Source organism: Peromyscus californicus, unplaced genomic scaffold, assembly GCF_007827085.1.
Source record: "Peromyscus californicus insignis strain IS unplaced genomic scaffold, ASM782708v3 Scaffold_16__1_contigs__length_79575227, whole genome shotgun sequence".
NCBI classification, from domain to species: domain Eukaryota; kingdom Metazoa; phylum Chordata; class Mammalia; order Rodentia; family Cricetidae; genus Peromyscus; species Peromyscus californicus.
In genome coordinates, this window is record NW_026294458.1 from 25,575,538 (window position 1) to 25,595,695 (window position 20,158).

The window sequence follows — 20,158 nt, forward strand, 5'->3', positions numbered from 1 at the left end:
CAGACAGCCGGACTTCATTTCGTTTTATTTGCATTTAATAATAAGCCGTCTTTCCTTGGCTGTTAAATTGTGAATTATCAAACATTATCAAATCCTCACTTCCCATATTCCTGCTACACTTACTTTGAAATAGACTCTTTCATAACATGCTGGTTCCAGGGAAGAGCTGGGCTCTGTGCCATGCGTTTTCAGGGTGGGAACTGCTCTCATATATTTCTTTTGGGGCTACAAATGCCATTTCTGATCTAATATGAACACTGGGGATGGCAGAGGAAGCTTTGTGGTGGATTCATCTTTAATTATTAAAACAGGAGAGATCATTCTTGCCTCTTTGAAGTTCTTACTTTATTTTTGGTAAAGGAAATGAATATACAAGCTTCCACATTTGATAAATGGTGAGCAGTGAAGGAAAATGGAAAAAGAAGGTAGCAAAATGATAGAAGGAATGGAAATGGAGGGGAATTGTAATTACAAAGAGGAATGGAACTGTAGAAGTGATAAAAAACAAACAGAGATTTCCTGCCTGGTAGAAAGCTGGTACCCAGTTCTCCACAGTATTTGGAAATAAGTGGAACTGAGATCTCTTTACAAAGTCCTTGTCAGTGCATGTAAATGTGCCTGTATGCTGGCACACACTGCTTTGATAAAAGCTAATGGTCGAGGGATGAATAAGGAATGAGGCTGGAAGATTACATTTTAAAACTTACTGAGAGATTGTGTCCTCTTATAATAGCTTTGCAAATAAAAACACATTAGTTTAATACATTGGAGATGCTGGGGTGGAGGATTGGGAGGAGAAAGAAAGCCATGGCCAAAACAAAAAGTTGCTTGATATCAAGCACCAGAAATCCCAATGTGTGTTTTTCCTTTCTGTCTAAAATTGTCCACTCCTGGTAATTAGAAAGTGAGCATAATGAGGGGGCGGCTCTGAGTCATGCCTTAATGAGTCAAAATTGCATCTGCCTAGACTCTGTTATACAGAAGCACTTGTGTGTTAGGAGTTGGGGTACAATGTAGCATCTGTTTTGCAAAAATTTATGTGTGTTAGGAGTTGGGGTATAAGGTGTAACTTATTAGACTACAACATTACTGAGACTTTATTTGGTATAGAGATATATTCCTGAAATTCTTCATGCACTGGGCTCAGAATAACACAGGCCATAGGGCAAGATTTTGAAGCCTTAATGACCTCTGTGAATGATGCTCTTGATGTCATAATCATGGCTAATGTTATATACTCATATAAAAATAATCATTCTGTTGCCTTGCTTGTTTGAGGAAGTTAAGATTTCTTACTTGCACTCACTTGTATTGAGAGTCAGGATACTGCTGCCACACACAGATTATATATACCGTTATATATAACAAGGTCCCCATTATTTGATTGTCCTTTGACCTGATGTATGTGAGGTTAAAATACACTTCCCCAACAGAAAGGAAATATGGAAAGAAAACAAAGGCATTTGCATATAGCAGGTGCCTTAGATATGTGAATGGAGTATTAAACACTAAAGAAGGCCAGATTCACGAGTCTGTCTGCCACAATATAATCGGTTGCAAACCAGGATGCAGTCATGAAACAGTAGACAAATGCAAATGATGAGCAGGGTCCTCCCTTCCTTACTGCCTCACACAGTATACAGATGTATAATCTCATCTATTCTTAATGCCACCAACATTGCAATATACCAAAAGCTAATTAGAAACAGTCCGTTTCATCTAAGCTTTATATTTAGTCTATAAATAAAACATTATCTCTACAGACACACTTTAATAGCTCACAGATATAAGCCAAAGGGATATCTTGACCTGGACACTCCTAAAATTATAGCTCCAAAATGATGAATTGTGTCAAGGCGATTTATCAAGAATAGTTTTGGAAAAACTAGTGGTTGTGTAGGAAAATAGCTATAAGAAGGGAAGAAATTCAAGTGAGAGTCTACACCATGCAAAATTCCTCTCTGGATAATCTTGGTTTAGTTCCACATAGAGATTCTAAAGGTGGTATAAATCCCAAGTTCTTCAAGAACTCCAAACTTCAGGCAATGTTATTTAGCAGACCATGAACTACAGACCAAAGCTGTTATAATTGCAGGTGCCAAGGGTCTCACTAAACATCGCTGGGATGGCAACATAGATCATAATAGATCTTAGAGCATCTGAATAGACCATATACAGATCTATTTCAGAGGCATTGCACTTCACAGACCCCTTACTGCATGATGTGTGTGCACGCAAGTGTGTGTGTGTGTGTGTGTGTGTGTGTGTGTGTGTGTGTGTGTGTGTGTTAACAATACTCACTTCCACTGCCCATCCCTCATCTGTTTCCATTGTTACAAAGATGAGTCCTCCAATATACTATACAGTTAAATCTTTCTTGCCGTCATGCATTCTAATCTCTCTTAAGTGTACTTATATGTTTTGACTTTTCTTTTGACTAATTAGCAACTTTACTCCATCCTTGAAACCTAACTCACATTTTACTTTTTGTATGAGGTCTTCCCAAACTGAACCAAAGCAATATGGTGACATTTCATTACAAAATGATAAAAAAAAAAAAAACTTTAGTCTTTAGCATCACATGGTTTCCATGGGCTATAAACTTTTATTTGTATCACTGCTTACTTGGCTATGATGTCTAGATTTTATTTATGCTGGAAAAATCTAAAACCTTCAAACTTTGCCTGTCACCTGATTGATTTCAGTGAATGTTGCTGAATGTAAACTAAATGTATATTTGAAAACATTTGGATGTAGCAGAGACATTGATTTTCTTTTTCGTTTTCTTAGAGTCCTTTTGCAGTAATTAAATATAAGCTCCTAGAAAGTGTAAAAAGCCCTAAACATTTGAAAATATTTAGTATTTTTAATAAAAATGTCCCATAGTTAGTAATAGTTTTATTGACAGTCAGCATGGCCTATACTGAAAAGTCATTAGAGAATACCAACACAGAAAACATATTAATATTATGTTCAAAGCTGACATCAGCTACCAGTGGTCAGCTCAGAGGCACTCCACTCAAATATGTGTTTCCCCCTTGATTTATGTCCAGAATTGGATTTCCTACTGTAAAGCCTTTTTCCGTAATCCTGCCATGCATTAGTAATTCATCGGACCATATTTAGCAATGTAGTCCCTGACTTTCAAGCAGTCCAATACAAAGAAGAAACATGAAATGCAGAATTCCCACAGCATTTTGTTGTCACCAGAGGAAGAAAGCACAGGTACAGAGGTCTGTTTTATAAGGAGAACTCATAGGTGTTCTGAGAGACTTAAAAGATTAAATATACAAAAGTGACAACTATGTTAATTTATCCAGCAATAGTATCGCCAACAACACTGGCCAAACAGTGTGCTGCTTATTGGCTTATCATCCTAGCAGACAGTGTCTTGTGTGGTCTTAACCCAACTTTCTCACACAGACTAGAATCTGTACCATATCTTCTCTATCCTACCACAGCTGGAAATTGGCTAGCTTTCGGAAGGGACACTAGAGAGCCTATGTTTGCATTTTTTTTCTCTAGGCCATCTGTTCATAGAATGGATTACACTTGCCTCCAGTTAAAAGCAGATTGTCTTGGCCCAAGGTCAAGGGAGAAGTTTCAGTATTCTGTCTGACTGCTAAAAACTCCTTTCAAATCCCTCCAAGACACGAGTACAACATCTGCAGTGAGAATCTGGGTCTCTTTCCTGGTTCTTTTGCTCTTCTTTACTAATTCTCTACCAGAAAATTTCAGGTGTGATTCCTTTTTCCCTGGGTTGGTCTCCTATAACTTCATCATAATAAGTTTTCTGTTGATTCATCTCTTCTTAAAACAAACAAAAGAGGAGAAAGAGAAGGAGAAAAAGAGGAGGAGGAAGAAGAGGAGGAGAAAGAAGAGAATGAGGAGGAGGAAGAGGAAGAGGAAGAAGAAAAAGCCTCTGTAACTACCACCACTCCCTGCAGTCATCCTTGATTTACTTCAAATATTTTTTTGCTCAGAACTTGCAGAGCTGTGGTCCCAATGCATGCCATGGACAGAAAAAGCAACTATAGCTGTCTTTCACCAGATTACTTTGGCATCATCTTCAAAGGAAGATTTTGAATATTGCAATCCCTTTATTTTGTTTATTGGGGTGTCAGGATCAGACAAAGAAATAATACAGTGAAAATGGAAAATTAAAATCCTTCCCAGTTATTGAGTGGCCACTTTAGAAGAGAGCTAAAGATATATTTTGCACATCCTATCTCCAGAGCTTTCTGCTGACATCCAGTGATGTCTGTGTATGTCTCAGTGCACACATTTTCATTTAAAATATGTATGAAAGTACAAAATCTGTTAGTTAGAACCAGCCAATGGCAGAGCAGTGTGCCTTTGAAAAGTAGACAAAGCTATGAGTAGAAATTGTTAAGGGCTATAAAAAAGATGAAAATTAGTTGAGTATCCAGAGCTATATGGAAACACTCAGCCTCTCTTTCTTCACCTTTATTTTGAGGTGAATTAACCACAAGGTCTCTTAAAATCTTGAAAAACAGAGTCAATGCATGCATCTTCTTAATGAATTCCAAATTTCTTAGCCAGCCAGCTTTGGTGTTTCTCTCCAGGCTGCTTCAGTATCTGCTTCAGTACTGCAGCCTCCATGTCATATCTACTCCTTCTTTGCCTATAATGTCCCATGTCCCTACACACTCCTTGCAAATCCAATGGAAGCTATTACCCTCCTCCTACCAATCCAATGGAGGGTTTGTCCTGTGTCTGGTTTTTACTTTTTATTTTCATTTCATAAGATGCCCAGACATATCAAGTCTGCATCTGTTTCTGTATCTACATTTATAGCTATATATAATGTGTCAGTATTCAGTCTCAGTTGCTGTGTTATTTTTATATTTCCATTGGGAAATCCCAGTGTTGTTTACCTTCTCATTTAGCTGCTCACATATTTAAAACCTTGCTCTTCTTATTTTCCACAGGGATTAGCAAAAACCTCTTCTCTGTTGAAATTTTTGTATGTTTATATATAGAACTATTTTTCATTCATCTATGGAAAAGAACAAAGTTGGGAGACTCTAAGGAGATGGCTCAGTTGGTAAAGTGCATGCCATGCAAACATGAGGACCTAATATGAACTCCAGAGCCCATTTGAAAAATCCAGGCATGCTATCACATGCTTATGATCTTAGTGCTAGGAGGTGGAGACAGCTATATTCCCAGAGTTTGCTGGCCTCTGTTATATAAAGAGTTATATAAAGTTATATATAACTTTGAGTATCCAGAGCTATGTGGAAACACTCAGCCTCTCTTTTTTTACCTTTATTTTCAGGTGCATTAAACACAAAGTCTCTTAAAATCTTGAAAAACAGAGTCAATGTATGCATCTTCTTGATGAATTCCAAATTTCTTAGCCAGCCAGCTTCAGTGGTTCTGAACCAGGAAATCCCAGAGCCCGGTTGTGAGAGCACCTGCCCCACCTTTTACAGGGTTCCCATGAGGAGGAGAGAGGCATAAGGAATTAGTAGATAGAAAGATAGCAGAGATGAGTAGACAGAAACATAGGATATCTTTGGGAGGACCTGGATCAAAATCCACTGGCCCCTTCTGTCTCTTCAAAAGGGCTTTTTATAGAAATGCCAAGGGGAGGATCAAAAGACCTCCCCCTGCTAGATCAAAGCATACCACATACCAAGTGTAGACCCTTCCAAATACCTGGTAACCATGCATGTGGTCAATCTGTCCCCTTATTCATCCCTGCTAGGTAAAGCAAACTCAGATCTCACTAGGAAAGCTCTGTGGGTTCCCACACCAGTAAGAGGCTCCATCTCATTGAAAACAAGGGGCATAGTATCTGAGAATAACACCCAATGTGGACTTCTGGCTTCCATACCCACATGCATAAACATTGCAGAGAGAGAGAGAGAGAGAGAGAGAGAGAGAGAGAGAGAGAGAGAGAGAGAGAGAGAGAGAGAGAGAGAGAGAGAGAAGCAGGAAGAAGGAGGAGGAGGAGGAGGAGGAGGAGGAGGAGGAGGAGGAGGGGAAGAAGAAGGGGAAGGGGAAGTGGAAGAAAAGGAAGAAAAAATGATAGCCATCCTGACTGGGATAAGATAGACACGCAAATCAATTTTAATTTGCATTTAACTGATAATCAAGAATAGTGAGCAACTTTTCAGATATTTATTGGCAATTAATATTTCTTCTTTTGAAAACTGTCTACTCCATTCATTAGCCCATTTACCGATTGGATGACTTCAGCTTTTGTGTGTTTACATTCAACTTCTGCCATTCTTTATATAACTTTGTATTAGATCCCAATCTAGTGTGCATTTGAAGACCATTTCCTATTATGTAGGAGGTATCTATACACGGAACTTTTGGAGTCTAGCCCTGGAATGCTTAGTCAACCAGCAGTTGCTCAGCACTTCTGTTTAAGGTATACTATGGATCTTCTCTGCCTAAACTTAGAAACTTAAATATCTAATTAGCTACCCAATTTTAATGATTCTGTATTAATAGTGCCACCCATTTTGGTCACTTCCTGTCTATATTCTTCTATTCCTTCAGTCACTCTTTCCAGGTTTTTACATTCCATCCATTCTGCCTGCCACACCCTTGTGAGTTTTGTGCCAAATGCTACTTTTGTCAATATTTTGCTGTTATAAACCATTAATTAAACAAACTGACAGAGAAAACCAAGACTCCTTAGCCTGATATTCACATGCTTCATCATGTGCTGATCTCAACTTTCCTTTCTAAATGTCTAGGAGTAGTTTTCCTTCTCCATTCTATATATCACTGCATTATATATATATATATATATATATATATATATATATATATATATATATATACATACATACATATGTATATATATATATGTATATGTGTGTGTGTGTGTGTGTGTGTGTGTGTGTGTGTGTGTGTGTGTGTTTTGTCCTAAACAAACTCTAGTTCTCCTCTGTCTTGGCTCTTAGGCTCTCACCTCTCCTTTGTCAGAATTCCAAGTGGGGGCACTAAATGAAAGAAGAATTAGTGCTGTATGGATGTTCTGGGAACACACAATGATTACTGAACAGTATGATGGGGGTATTTTTAATATCTACCTATAAAAGTTTAATATAAAATATGAAGTTTTTGTTTGTTTTTACCCATCAGAACTGCAGTTCAGGAAAATTAGTCTGTTCCTGAATATAATATTTATTAAAGAGAGAAAGAATTTTTCATACAAATTTTTGAGTTTTATTTTATAAGTATGTGTGTTCATTCATGAATGTGTGTGTGTGAGAGGAAACACATGCATGTGAGAGAGAATGTTTATGAAGTTTGTAAAATGGTAGATTTCCATATGGATTTCTCAAACATCCTTGGTGTTCAATATACAGCCTCTCATAAACTCCCTTTACTCTTATGAACTACATAAGTACATGAGCTTAACCTCTTGGCCACAATATTTACTGTGTCCTTCATACTTACTTTTTACAACAAGCTCAGGGTTTTCAAGCTTAAATGAGTTTCAGTTCTGACTCCACTGGTTTCATTACTAAGTGATCTTGACTCTTGGTCAGAGTATGTTTTCTCATCTGTACAATGAAGTAGATAATAGTAAAATCCTCCCCAAATTCCTTCCTTGTGATTTCAACAAGATAATACATGTAAGGCCACTAGCACAGTCTTTGTCTCAAGTTAAGGTGTTGAAAAGCAGTAGCTATTTGTAATAGTACTTTAATTAATATAAAAAATAGTCATTCATAGACTAATTTTATACATTTTCAACTAACATATATTTAAAAAAGCACCAAATTAATCACCTTTTGCTTATTTTTATATAAACAACATTACAATATTTTTGATTGTTTAGTTTTATTTTGTTTGTTTATTTGCTTGCTTTGTTTTGACTTTTTAAAATTTTCTTTTTGGGGGGTGTTGCAGGGTGAGAGGAGGACATGGGGGGACTGGGTAGTGAGAGATATGAAATTCCCAAAGAATCAATAAAGAAAATATGTTAATTTTTTAAAAATTACCATAAACTGGACCCAAGACATTCATTAATTCTAAAAATACTTGCTGCACTTGGTTCCCCAAATGAAACCACACATTTTGTTTATTAAAAGTAAACAGCAACCATATTAAGGGTATCATAAAATGTAGGAAGAGTTATAAGTTTCATCGAATATCATGAGAAACATAACCTGAAACTTTTAAAGATTCCTTAAATTTGCAGAGGTAGGCAGAGAGTGGGAGCATTTCTGCAGAGCTGGATAACCTAAAACTCCTATACACAGCCACTTCCTTTGAATTTAGATTCAGTTTGGCCCTGCTACAGTTACATACTAAATTTCTTGCACTTCTATGAGTGTTCTCAAGTAGTGGTAATAATAAAAAGCAAATTGGCGAAAGGCTTGCACCCTGGCATAAACTCATGTAGACCTTACTCTTGGTTTTCTGTTGATTTGCTTCAAACAGCAACAACCCTTTGAAGCTTGAAGAAAATTAAAAGGAATCTCACCAGTTTTTTCATGTGAGGACTGTTGAAACAGAATACTTAAGATGGGTAGTATCTTGACCAAATTTGTGTTGCTCATTTCAATTTTAGGCTCTTTGGAAAGTCATATAAGCAAGCTATTTACCAACACTTTCTGCCTCCTTGACTTTGTCTTTTCATTATTCCTTCTTAAGTTGTGACAATAAAAGAGCTAGATTCTGACTTACGCATACTCTACATGTTTTAAAATCACCTCAATAATTCATTTCACATATTCTAGCTGGTGGTGTTTTGACATATGCCTTTTGGAAACAAACATGAGAAAATAAAGGGTAGAGTTTAGCCTTGGGTGTTTATTATGGACTTCATTAGACTAGGAAAATATAATCACTCATAAAATATTGTGAAAGAATTATACCTTATAAAATATGTGGTTCAAAGCTACTTGGGTTTTCTGTGTGGGTGGACAGGTGGGGATATGTAAGAAAAGGAGAAAAATGTCACAAAACACCCCCTCAGTTACCTTTTCCCCACTTAGGATTTTGAGATTGTTCACATGTAGTGAGAACAATGCACCATCTGTCTGTCATCAATATTGAGCATAATCCAACTGCTGTGTTAACTTTGCCACTCTTTGTAGATCACCTCACTCTGCTATATGTTAATGAAACTAAAATACATATTTGAGAATGCAATATTACCAGTCTCATTAGGCATCAGACTCACCTGTGAGCTTAAGGCAAACAGATACCCCACTGCTGCCTTTAAACATTCTGGCAGTTGGGTTGGGTGTGCAATGTGTCGTTATATGTTTGGGGTCTGCCTTTGGAATGTTTTAGGTGATTCTACTTTACAAATGAATTCAGCTGGTATGTCTACAAGACAAGGAACTGTAGATCGATGTGGATGAAATCTAAAAGTGTTTCTCAGAATAATGGTAATAACGTGAGAGGTAACTGCATCCTGAGTTGACCTGTGAGGTAGGAGAAGAATAGGAAGTAGCAGAAAATACTCTGCAGGATATGGCTGTGATCCTTTCATTCAACAGACTACTAGGCATGCTTCTGTAACCAGAAGAAGATGGCAGATTAGTGCACACTGTGGAGCAGAGATGAGCCAAGTGATTCTCTTGCTTGATTAATGGATTTCTTCCTGAAGATCTGAAATATGTGTTTACCTTATTTAGTTTAACAAAAATCACTTTACGTGGTTTTGTGAGAGGTTAACAGGTCTAGAGCTCATCTGAAGGAAAAACAGTGCTAGTTAGAATACTGCTATTAGCTACCAATAGAGTAATGATCCAACCATGGCATCTAATCGATGTGTGAAAAATGGGTAATTCTCACTAATGCCCTGCTAATGTGCTCATAATGATCTGTCAAAGTACTAGAGCTAATTACTGTCATGGCTATTTGGCTCAAGTTCTCTGGGATAAACCTGGTATTGGTGAATGGGAACATGCTTTGCCAGTTTGAATCCTATTGGCTTTCTTTTTTCCTGTTTCTCCCCACACTGGGAGATCAGCCATGTCACTTGTACATTCTTCAGTATGTATTTACACACCTCTTTTCTCTTTAACTTCGTTGTTTTCCAAGCTCATGCTATGTCTTCTCTGTTTTGGACTTCGTTTCATTTCAAAGATAACCTTGGAGTACGAGATGTGAACTCATCCCAGTTCTTTCATAACAACCAATCAGTTCCTGCGTGTGTTTTCTTGTAGGAATCAAGGACCTGGACAAGTTACAATGTGCTCTTTGCTTGAAAATAATGGAATTCTGCATTATTTTTTTTCTTGCATGTCTGCTATGTTTCTGTCCGGAAAACCATTGTATCTCTATAGATCTACATTATTGTAACATCTTTTTATGGATAGATGGGACAAACAACAAGCAGGAACCTAAAACCTTTTAATGACATCAGCAACTTAGATTTGGGAAGAGAAGACAGTCCCTAGAGTCCTTAAAAACAAACTTACACTTCTATGTAGAAGACAACACAACAAAACCACCTCCAGACTTTTTCTTAATGTGGCCATTCTTGCAGAAAATTTCTTCTTTATATCACTTAATAAATTATCATTGCAGGGTTTAGGATCAATACGCCACCTAACAAGGAGATAATACCTCCTTTTAAAATCAGTATTTGTAGCATCACTGCAGCCAAAAGTCTTCCTGTGCTCGCCTGGCACCAAGGTCCCACAGCCACTTATAAAATTCCTGTATCCTGCCTGGTCCTGCAACCACTCAGACCCAAGTAAACACACAGAGGCTTCATTATTTACAAATGATATGGTCTAATAGCTCAAGCTTCTCACTAGCTAGTTCTTATATCTTAAATTAACCCATTTCTATAAATCTATACTTTGCCACATGGCTTGTAGCTTACTGGTAACTTTACATCTTGCTTCTCATGGCGGCGGCTGGCAGTGTCTCCTCTGCTCTGTCTTTCTTCTTTCTCCTCTCTAGTTAGAATGTCCTGCCTATCCCTATTCTGCCTCACCACTGGCCACACAGCTTTAATTATCAACCAGTCACAGCAACACATATTCACAGCATACAGAACGACATAACCCATCACATCACTGTGTGAAAGCCTGGACAATAATAGTGATACCTTCATTGTTGATGGGAAGCAAAGGAAAACTAATGTCTACAAAGAGGTGATTTCTAGGCACCAGTATTCTTTAGCATGATCCTTCTCTTAAGATTGTTCTTCTGGCCGGGCGGTGGTAGCGCATGCCTTTAATCCCAGCACTTGGGAGGCAGAGGCAGGCGGATCTTTGTGAGTTCGAGGCCAGCCTGGTCTAGAGAGAGCGAGATCCAGGAAAGGCGCAAAGCTGCACAGAGAAACCCTGTCTCGAAAAACCTAAAAAAAAAAAAAAAAAAAGATTGTTCTTCTGTGTTTACCCTTTAAAGCAAATGTTACTCAATGTCTACTTACTAAATCCAAATTGAATCTGAATCACTTGTTCAGATATGATAAAAACAAAAGATGGCAAACAAAGATTGAGTAAATTTCCTTATTTTAAAATAAAACTAGTGTCTCTTTCCATCTGAGGGGCAATGAAGAGTTAAAGCCTAGCTCTATGGTTCCCCTCATTTGCTGTTTCACTTTCCATGGCGTCAGTTACTAATGATCAACAATATGACATTATAGACAGTCAAATAAGAGATAGGGGACAGAGAATAAATCTTAGTGAAACCTGAGATTTATATAATGACTCAGTTTCCATCTTTCACCTCCACTCTTGTCTCCATATGAGTATATTCTGTGAGTATAGTGCACTGAGTATTCCATGGTTTTAAAATGTCTTTTTTATTATCCTGATTCATGCCATATTTTACCTCCTGTCAGATGTAGATATATATTTTTCTCTGTATTCACTGGTTTATTACATAATATTTCTAGTTACTGCAACTCCTATGTCCATTCTACATATCCCCTTGAATCTCAGAACAATATAAGTCAGATGACTTCCATGCTTAGGACTCTGCAGTTTTCTCATGACTCTTAAAATTCTGACCTCTGCCTACAAATGCCAGATATGACCTCATCTTTTTCTAATTTTTAATTACGCATTATCTCCTCTCTATGCCTCAAGCTAATTACATTCCCGTTGATATGACTATTCCTGATCTCCTAGTCCTGGTCCCTTTTCTTCATTCTCATCTCTTTAGAAGACTGCTCTAGACAGTCACTTTCTTCTCCAGTGGCTTGTTTTATGAGACTAAGAGCATATAAAGATGTATAGTTGGTTCACATAAAAGTTATCATCTTTATCTAGAGTTAACATAGCAATAAAATTCATAATACATTTTTGACTGATGGTGACTATTATTTTTTTAAAGTGATACCCATAGGAGAGGAATAAACACACTTTGCTCTTATGAGTAAAATAATCACTCATTTCTTATTTTTCTGAGTGACTAAAAACAGAATAGTGAACAAAATAGACATTACTTCTTACTTTATACTTGTACTCTTGACTAAGGGCAATTAACTTGATGAAGTTCAATTAAATAAGTTGTCGAATCAAATCCCTACTATTTTACTCACAGAATTATCTAGCCTATGGATTAGATGAGTGGTCCTATGAGCAGGATGTCTCTCCACGTCCAACACATTGTAACTGTAGCTAGTAGGTTTTATTTATATAATGAGCTTAGTTTTAATTTCTAGCACTAAACTGTCTCATGACATACAAGTTAGCAATTATTTTGTAAGTCTAGGAATCTTTAGCATTTAATTTATTGACAAAACATAAAACATAATTGTAATTTAATTAAAGCGTATTATAATATATACATATATAATAATGACTAAATTCAATTATTACTTATTCTTGTAAAGACTAAATAAAATGATATATGAGGTAGTTACATATGGATTCTCAAATACACTAAAAAATTAGAAACTCAATTATTCTTCCACTAACCTACAAAATGTTTTTTGGTTTTTGTTTGTTTGGTTGGTTTTGATTTTTACTTTGTTTGAGACAGGGTCTCACTGTATAGCTCAGGTTGCCCTAGGACTTGTGATTCTTCTGTCACAACCTTCTGAGTGTTCAGAGTATTGGGTACTCTCATTTCTCTTCACTGATAAAGTAGGATATCACTGGGATCAGTGAGTTCTATCCATGTATTTCTTCGGGTGCCTCTGCTTATCTATATAATAATATCCAAAATTAGTGTCAACACTGTGATGATAATTCAATCATATGTGATCTTTTCGAGGGGGATACTATGTAAACCACCAGGAGAAATCCATTAACCTGACCATCCACTTGGAGCTATGATTGGCTATGGAACTGCAGTCATGAAACTTGTAGTTTCTGTGGACATCTGGCCAATCCTACACAGTCTGGAGGTTTAGGGAGAATAATGGAGAGCTCTACCTGGCTTCAAACCCATCAGACAGCAGAAATTTTGAGAAAGTCTTTCTAAAGTCAAACTCCCCACATCACTAGTGTAAGTCTCTAGAGTCACAGAGGTACATATGATCCTCTAAGTGAAAAAGAGGATAGAATTGTGGATTCTCCAGGGATGGTACCTCAAAAGAACCACAACATTAAGTATAGAATCTCATTTTAGAATCTTTGATAATCAAAAATTTCCTAATTTTCCTAGATTGCTGAATTTCCTGTTTCTTAAAAAATAGGGTTTTACTGTTTTTGTTTTTGCTTTTTTATTGTCTCTTATATTTTTTATTCATTTCACATACCAATCACAGATCCTCCTCTCATCTCTCCTCCTGCTCCTCCCCAATTTCCCACCCCACTCCTCCAGCAGGTTAAGTTCTCCCATGGGGGAGCATCTAAGCCTGGTACATTCAGTTGATACAGGACCAAGCACCTCCCCGCTTTATCAAGGGTGAACAAGGTATCCGACCTTAGGTAAGGGGATCCAGAGAGCCGGCTCATGCACCGGGGATAGATCCTGATCACACTGCCTGGGGACCCTCAAACAGACCCAGCTACACAACTGTTTCCCATATGCAGAGGGTCTAGTCCAGTCCAAGAATCCAGTCGAAGAGAGGGAAGAAGAGGGTTCAAGACCTTGATGGGGAAAATCTACAGAGACAACTGAACCAAGCTCAAATGAACTCACACACTTTAGACCAACAGCTGTGGAACCTGCATGGGACCAGAAGAAACGCCAGTTTTACATGATAGAAGGCATTTGGAATCTTCGTTATTTCTTCTGACAGTACCTAAGGTATTATTTGGGATAGATAAGGTTGAAGTAGGAGAGGGTTTTCTAGTCTTATTTCTTACTGTGGTAAAATGCCTAAAACATTGTTTCAATTTCTACCATTTTAATTGTATACTCAATTTAATTAAAACATATTATAATATATACATGCATACTATGTTTCTATCTGGAGTTACTTCTTCTAATTAAATTGACCCTCTTCCCATTCTTATTCTCTAAATGGAACCAATGCTATTTTAATAATTTAACGGAGTAACTTATATATGAAAAACATAAAATTGAGTGCAATATGACTTTGAAGAAAATGTAAGATACTGTAAGTCCAATAGTAAAATTGTATGAGTAATGGATATAATACTGAATCAGAACAATAAAGAATAAGATTGTATAAAAGTTGATATTTGTAGTCTTAGTACATAGATATACCAGTAGGTGAGACAAAATCTGTTGATCATGGGCTTAAAATAGTTGAAGAATATATTTTACTTAAAACCTGTGGAGAACTTATTGACAAGGAACTGATTTGCAAAAATAAAAGTGTTAGAAAGATTAACTTGGCATTAAGTGACAGCTGGTATAAATATTTATAGGGGCTAATTGACTCCAGAGGGGTGTCTTGGAAATGTGTTCTCTTTCATTAGCTTTCTTTAGGTTTTGTTTTGGCATCGGTAAAAATACCTAACCTAGAGGTAACCAGCTACTTAAAATGATATTCTTGTTAAATGTAAAAATTAAACTGAGCAATAAGTGCTAAAAGACAGATTGGATAATATGCAGAAATAATTTTTCTTTGGGTGAGCTAATACTAAACTCTAGTTTCTTATAGTGTTATGAGATTTCAGAGATAAATCTTCATGTGGCTATCATTCAGGTGTAAAAGGAATAATTATTTGTATGTTTGGTTTGGCTTTTGGCTTTTGAGGCGTTTTGTCATGCATTAGTGGGGCATGAGAAGATGAAATACATTGTGATTATAATAAGAAATAAATTCTTTCCACATACATTTCATACAAAGTGAAAGATGGAAAGTTTTATATTTCAGAAATAGGTAATTAGATTTAAAAAAAAACACTCATCATAAGTGTTTAAAATTAATCCACCCAGTGGGTGTTTTAACTTATTATGGTTCTAGTTCTCAGAATTCAAAGATTATTCCTTATAAGGAACCAAGAAGATACACAACATTTATATACAGTACCTCTCCAACTTGCAAATAGATTGCATTCTGAGCATTTTTTGGCAGGTATTATTCTAACTAATTATTTTAAAGTTCTGAAGAGTCAATCATGTTATATTAGTAACAAAACTCCCTGAATATTAATGAAATTTCTGCATTGTTGAAGTCAAATAAAATTATAAAAAGTTAATTATATACATAGTAAAAATATGCACAATAATTAGTATCTTACAAAGAAAGTTGTCATAAATGATAAGCAGCTCACATAAAAGTCTAAATTTGTGAAGTATTTTTATACAAAAGAGTCAGGTACAGAAAATATGTTTTAGGATTTTAATCTTGAAAATGCTAATGTGAGTCCAATGACTCATGTAATAATCTAGAACATTCAAATTAAGCTCATTGATTATGTCATTTCTTTTCATCACTTAAATTCAAGATTTTTAAATAATATTCAATTTATATGTACAGATATAAGAAATAAAATATAATCTATAGCACAGATTATATAATAAAATATATTATTCAGAGTTGATTTGCTTATCAATAACAAAAATACTTTTGTTAAAAATTAAAAGAAAACAAAGGCTGCAACATTGTATATATATATACAATATATATATACACAATATACAATATATATATATATTGGTTTAAATACAACCTAAAGTTATACCAAAATTATTCAGGGGTTAAAAGTATTTTAGAAATAAACTTCAGTTATGATTTTGCATTAATCAGTGGAACTAAGAATATTATTTTTCCTTTTTTCATGTCCTATTTCCTACATTTAATAAAAAATATTTGCTTCAAAAGCACTCTTCTCTGCTTTGATGATATATGCTGATACCTATCATTGGGGGGTTGAGACAGGAAGATAACAAACTTGACACTGGCCTAGGCTACAGAAAAGCCACTGTCTCATAAAATAAGCAAACAAACAGAATGAGTTTTAAATCGCCTATTTGTGAGTATGATGACTTAGAAAAAATACTATCCCAACAACCAATAATAACATAAACATTCAGCAAGAAACCAAGTGTGGACTACTCTTTCCATGTGGTGATTGAAATAGCATCACCTTTTTCTATAAATAACTTCCTGACCATGATGATCATAATAGTGATAATAGAGAAAGAAAACAAAGAGGCTGGAGCTTGAAAATCATCATGTGCACTTCAAAGCAATTTGCACGTACATTTCCTCATTGCTAATATCAGCTCTGTTAAGTCTATGACATATTTACAAAAGGCAATCAGCTACTTTTTGAAGTTCAGATTAAAGGGACTACGCAGCAGCCAGGAGACTTGTTGGAACTTGATTGAACTCTTTGCTTGCCTACTAGGGAGTACATCGATCCCTCTCTCATTCTCAGAACGTCTGCTGGTAGAAATTGAGGCTTTTGGGTGTCAGGAGAGTTGTTACTTTCTATCTCTTGATTGTAGAACCAGTTGAGAAGTCTAGAGAAAATTTTGCAGGATGATTATATAATTTGAATGACACCAAAAATGATATGTTAACAGTTACAGTAGCTTTTCACCCCGTAAAAGGTAAGTGATTTCAGAAAGGACTTGTTGGTCATTTTCTGTCGTATTTTGTAAGTCAAATTCTGTGGAAAATCAGGGATAATTATGCAAAATAAACTAAAATTTTGTAGATAAGCTACAAATAACCAGACTTTCATTTCACCTTTATGGTTAACTTGTGGTGAAACACTTAACACTTTGTTCCTTAACTCATCCCTGGTCAATGATTTTAATGTCGGAGCACTACTTACCAAGCTGACTGAAACTCATAGCAGTAGAGTGCAAGGTGTTACATGTCATTATGCACACACCATGCTAGTGCCTGCCGGTTTTAAAAAGCAGTTTGTGAGAACTGAGTGTCCCAAGCAAAAATGTAGATATTCTCTTCAATGCAATATAAGCACAGCTTCCTGGACAAAACCAAGGCATATTGTCCTTGGGGGGAAGAAAGAATGGAACTAAGGATGGCCATAAGGATTTTTCCACTAAGTATCCCCATCTTTTGATTTGTAATATAAGAGAGGATGGGGAAAGGGGTCGGGAGGAGGGAAAAGGAAGAAGATAAGTAATTGGGAAAATATGCTCAGATTAATTGTGCGTAATTAATACACAAAAGTAAAAACTCCAACTTCTTCAGAGCACTTTAATTGAATATAACTTTGTTGAAAATGACTATAGGAACACTGCTATCCTCAGCAGAACAGAGAAGTGGTCAGTATGCTGAAAAGCGTTAATCATTTTTTCTCTAAAGAGTGATTGTACATGAATTCCAGTTTAATTTCTTTACTTCTGACCTTTTCAGCCATGTAATTTGAACACTGTATAGATGACATTTTCCTTCACTTTGGATACTAACGTTAGAATACCGAACTGGACATTAAATGGAGGACATTGGAGAGGTCGTTTTAATAAAATAGACTTTGTGTTTGGTTTGTGTCTGAGATTGAGATTGTTAGCAGACGTTGTCTTTTACCACATTACTTTATTCAACCTGGAACGTTCCCCTCCATTGCAATGATATATGAGAAATAAACCCAGAAGTCAACTACCTCACAGAACCACAATATTGACTATAGAATCTCATTTTGGAATCTTTGATAATCAAAAAATCTCCTAGTTTTCCCAGACTGCTGAATTTTCTGTTTCTTAAAAAAATAATTACAGCCCAGTTTTATGTGATGGAAGGCACTTGGAATCTTCATCATCACTTCTAACAGTACCTAAGAAATTGTTTGGAGTAGATAAGGTTGAAGTAGGAGAGGGTTTTCTAGTCTTATTTCTTACTGTGGTAAAATGCCTAAAACATCATTTCAATTTATACCATTTTAATTGTGTAGTTACTTGTATTCTTGTGTTCTGTAACCATCCCCACTGCTCAACTCCATAAATATTTTGTGCTCCAAAAAATAAAGGTATTATCAATTAAATAGTAACTTTACTGTGTTCTTGACTCCGTCTCTATTTCCTAGAAACTATTGTACTGCTTCTGATTCAATGAGGATCCTACATAAGTGGGGCCAGATATTCTGTTTTACTGTGACTAGTTTATTTCACTTCACACAATACCCTGAAAGTTCACCATGTTGTAGCATATATCAGAATTCCTTGCAGTCGTAAAGAAGAATATTATTAGTGTATGAATCGTAATTTGCTCATCTGTTCATCTGTCCATAAACATTTGTGTTATCTCCACACTTTAACTATTTAAGTAATACTGCTATGAATGTGAATGTACCTTTTTCGAGACCACACTTTCAATTCATTTTGAGCATGTATCTAGGAATGGGTTTGCTGTTTCTTGTGGTAATTCTATTTTAAATGTTGATGAATTATAATGTTTCCCACAATAGCTGTATCCTTTTACATCCACACTAATAGTTTCGGCTTGTCATATTCTTACCAACAGTGTTTTTTCTTTTCTTTTGATAAATAGTAGCCACTATCATAGGAATGAGTGGCATTTTATTGAAGTTTTTGATTGCTTTTCTTTTATCCTGTGTGGTATTTTATATATTTTCATGAGCTTATCAGCCATTCTGATACCATTGAAGAAATCTCTATGCAAGTCCTTTGTTTTGAAATGTTACTTTTTTTAATTTTTAGATTTTTTTTCTGTTCAGAATGTTAGTTCTTTGTGTAATTTGAAATTACTAAAATCATTGGCCCCTCACTGCCTATGTGTCTGCTGCTCCTGTAACACAGCGACAGTAGCATGCCAATGGGTCAGAGGTTGTTTTGGGGGAACTTCTACTATACAGTTAGAGAAACTGAAGAAAATTTGTTACAGTTTAATTTCAAAGTTTTCCCTACTGTAAGCCCTCTATTAATTCAGAGATCAGACATAGCCAAGCACACAAATATTGCCATTGCAGTTGTTAGCCAATCTGGTTTAGGATCAGACTTCTGTAACTCCTTTCCTACCCTTTCCACAGAATCTTCAGATGGTTTTGAGAACTGCTATAGTACCTTCTTAGTGAACTATTTTAGTTAACAAAAAAAGTACAAAATTGTATAAAATAATGGACTTCATTGTAATATTTTTGTACTTACACATGAGAGCTTTAGGATTATATTTACTTCTGTACTTATTCCCTAGTCCTGGTTTCATTAACTTATTTTTAAAAACAAGATTTCATTAGCTTAGGTTGGCCTTGAAGTAGCTATATATTTAAGGATCACAACTTTGACCTTCCAAATTCTTTGATTAAATAACCCAGGCCATTATCCCCAGTCATGCCCTGTACATTTTGTTATCTGCCTCTTTCTAGCCCTATACCTCTTCCCTGCTTCTTTTTCCCCCTAGATTCTATATATGAGTAAAACATATGATACTTACTATTCTGGGTTGAGCTAACTTTACCTAACATGATCATTTCTGCTCCATTTTTCTTTAAGCATGGAATGCACTTACACTCCTTCCTTAAACCTAACATCTCTCTGCTTTGTGTTTCTTTTTACATGCTGTATCACTTCTGTCTCACAGTCACATTGCCACTACACTGTGATATGAGCAGAGTATATAAAGGCTTGATGATAATGATTGATATATATGTATTAGAATATAATTACATTAGATTTTATTTATATTAGAAAAACTAAAACCAAAGTTTTATACTAATACAACCTGTTAGGTGTATCAGTTTCCTAGACTTACTGTTATAAAATACCATAGATTTGGTGGAGTGAAGAACATTTTAATTTCTCACTGTTCTGGAGATTCCAGAGTCTATAGTGCAGGTTCTAGCAGCATTCAGTTTTCCAGAACTCCCTTCGTGATGGGTGCCACCTG

At 35.9% G+C, this 20,158-nt stretch overlaps 1 protein-coding gene across 3 annotated transcripts in view; it reads left to right on the top strand.

Annotated features, from left to right (window-relative positions):
• The window catches only part of Lsamp (limbic system associated membrane protein), a 620,698-nt gene that overhangs the window by 51,319 nt on the left and 549,221 nt on the right, over positions 1 to 20,158 (top strand). The gene's annotated exons all lie outside the window — the stretch shown is intronic.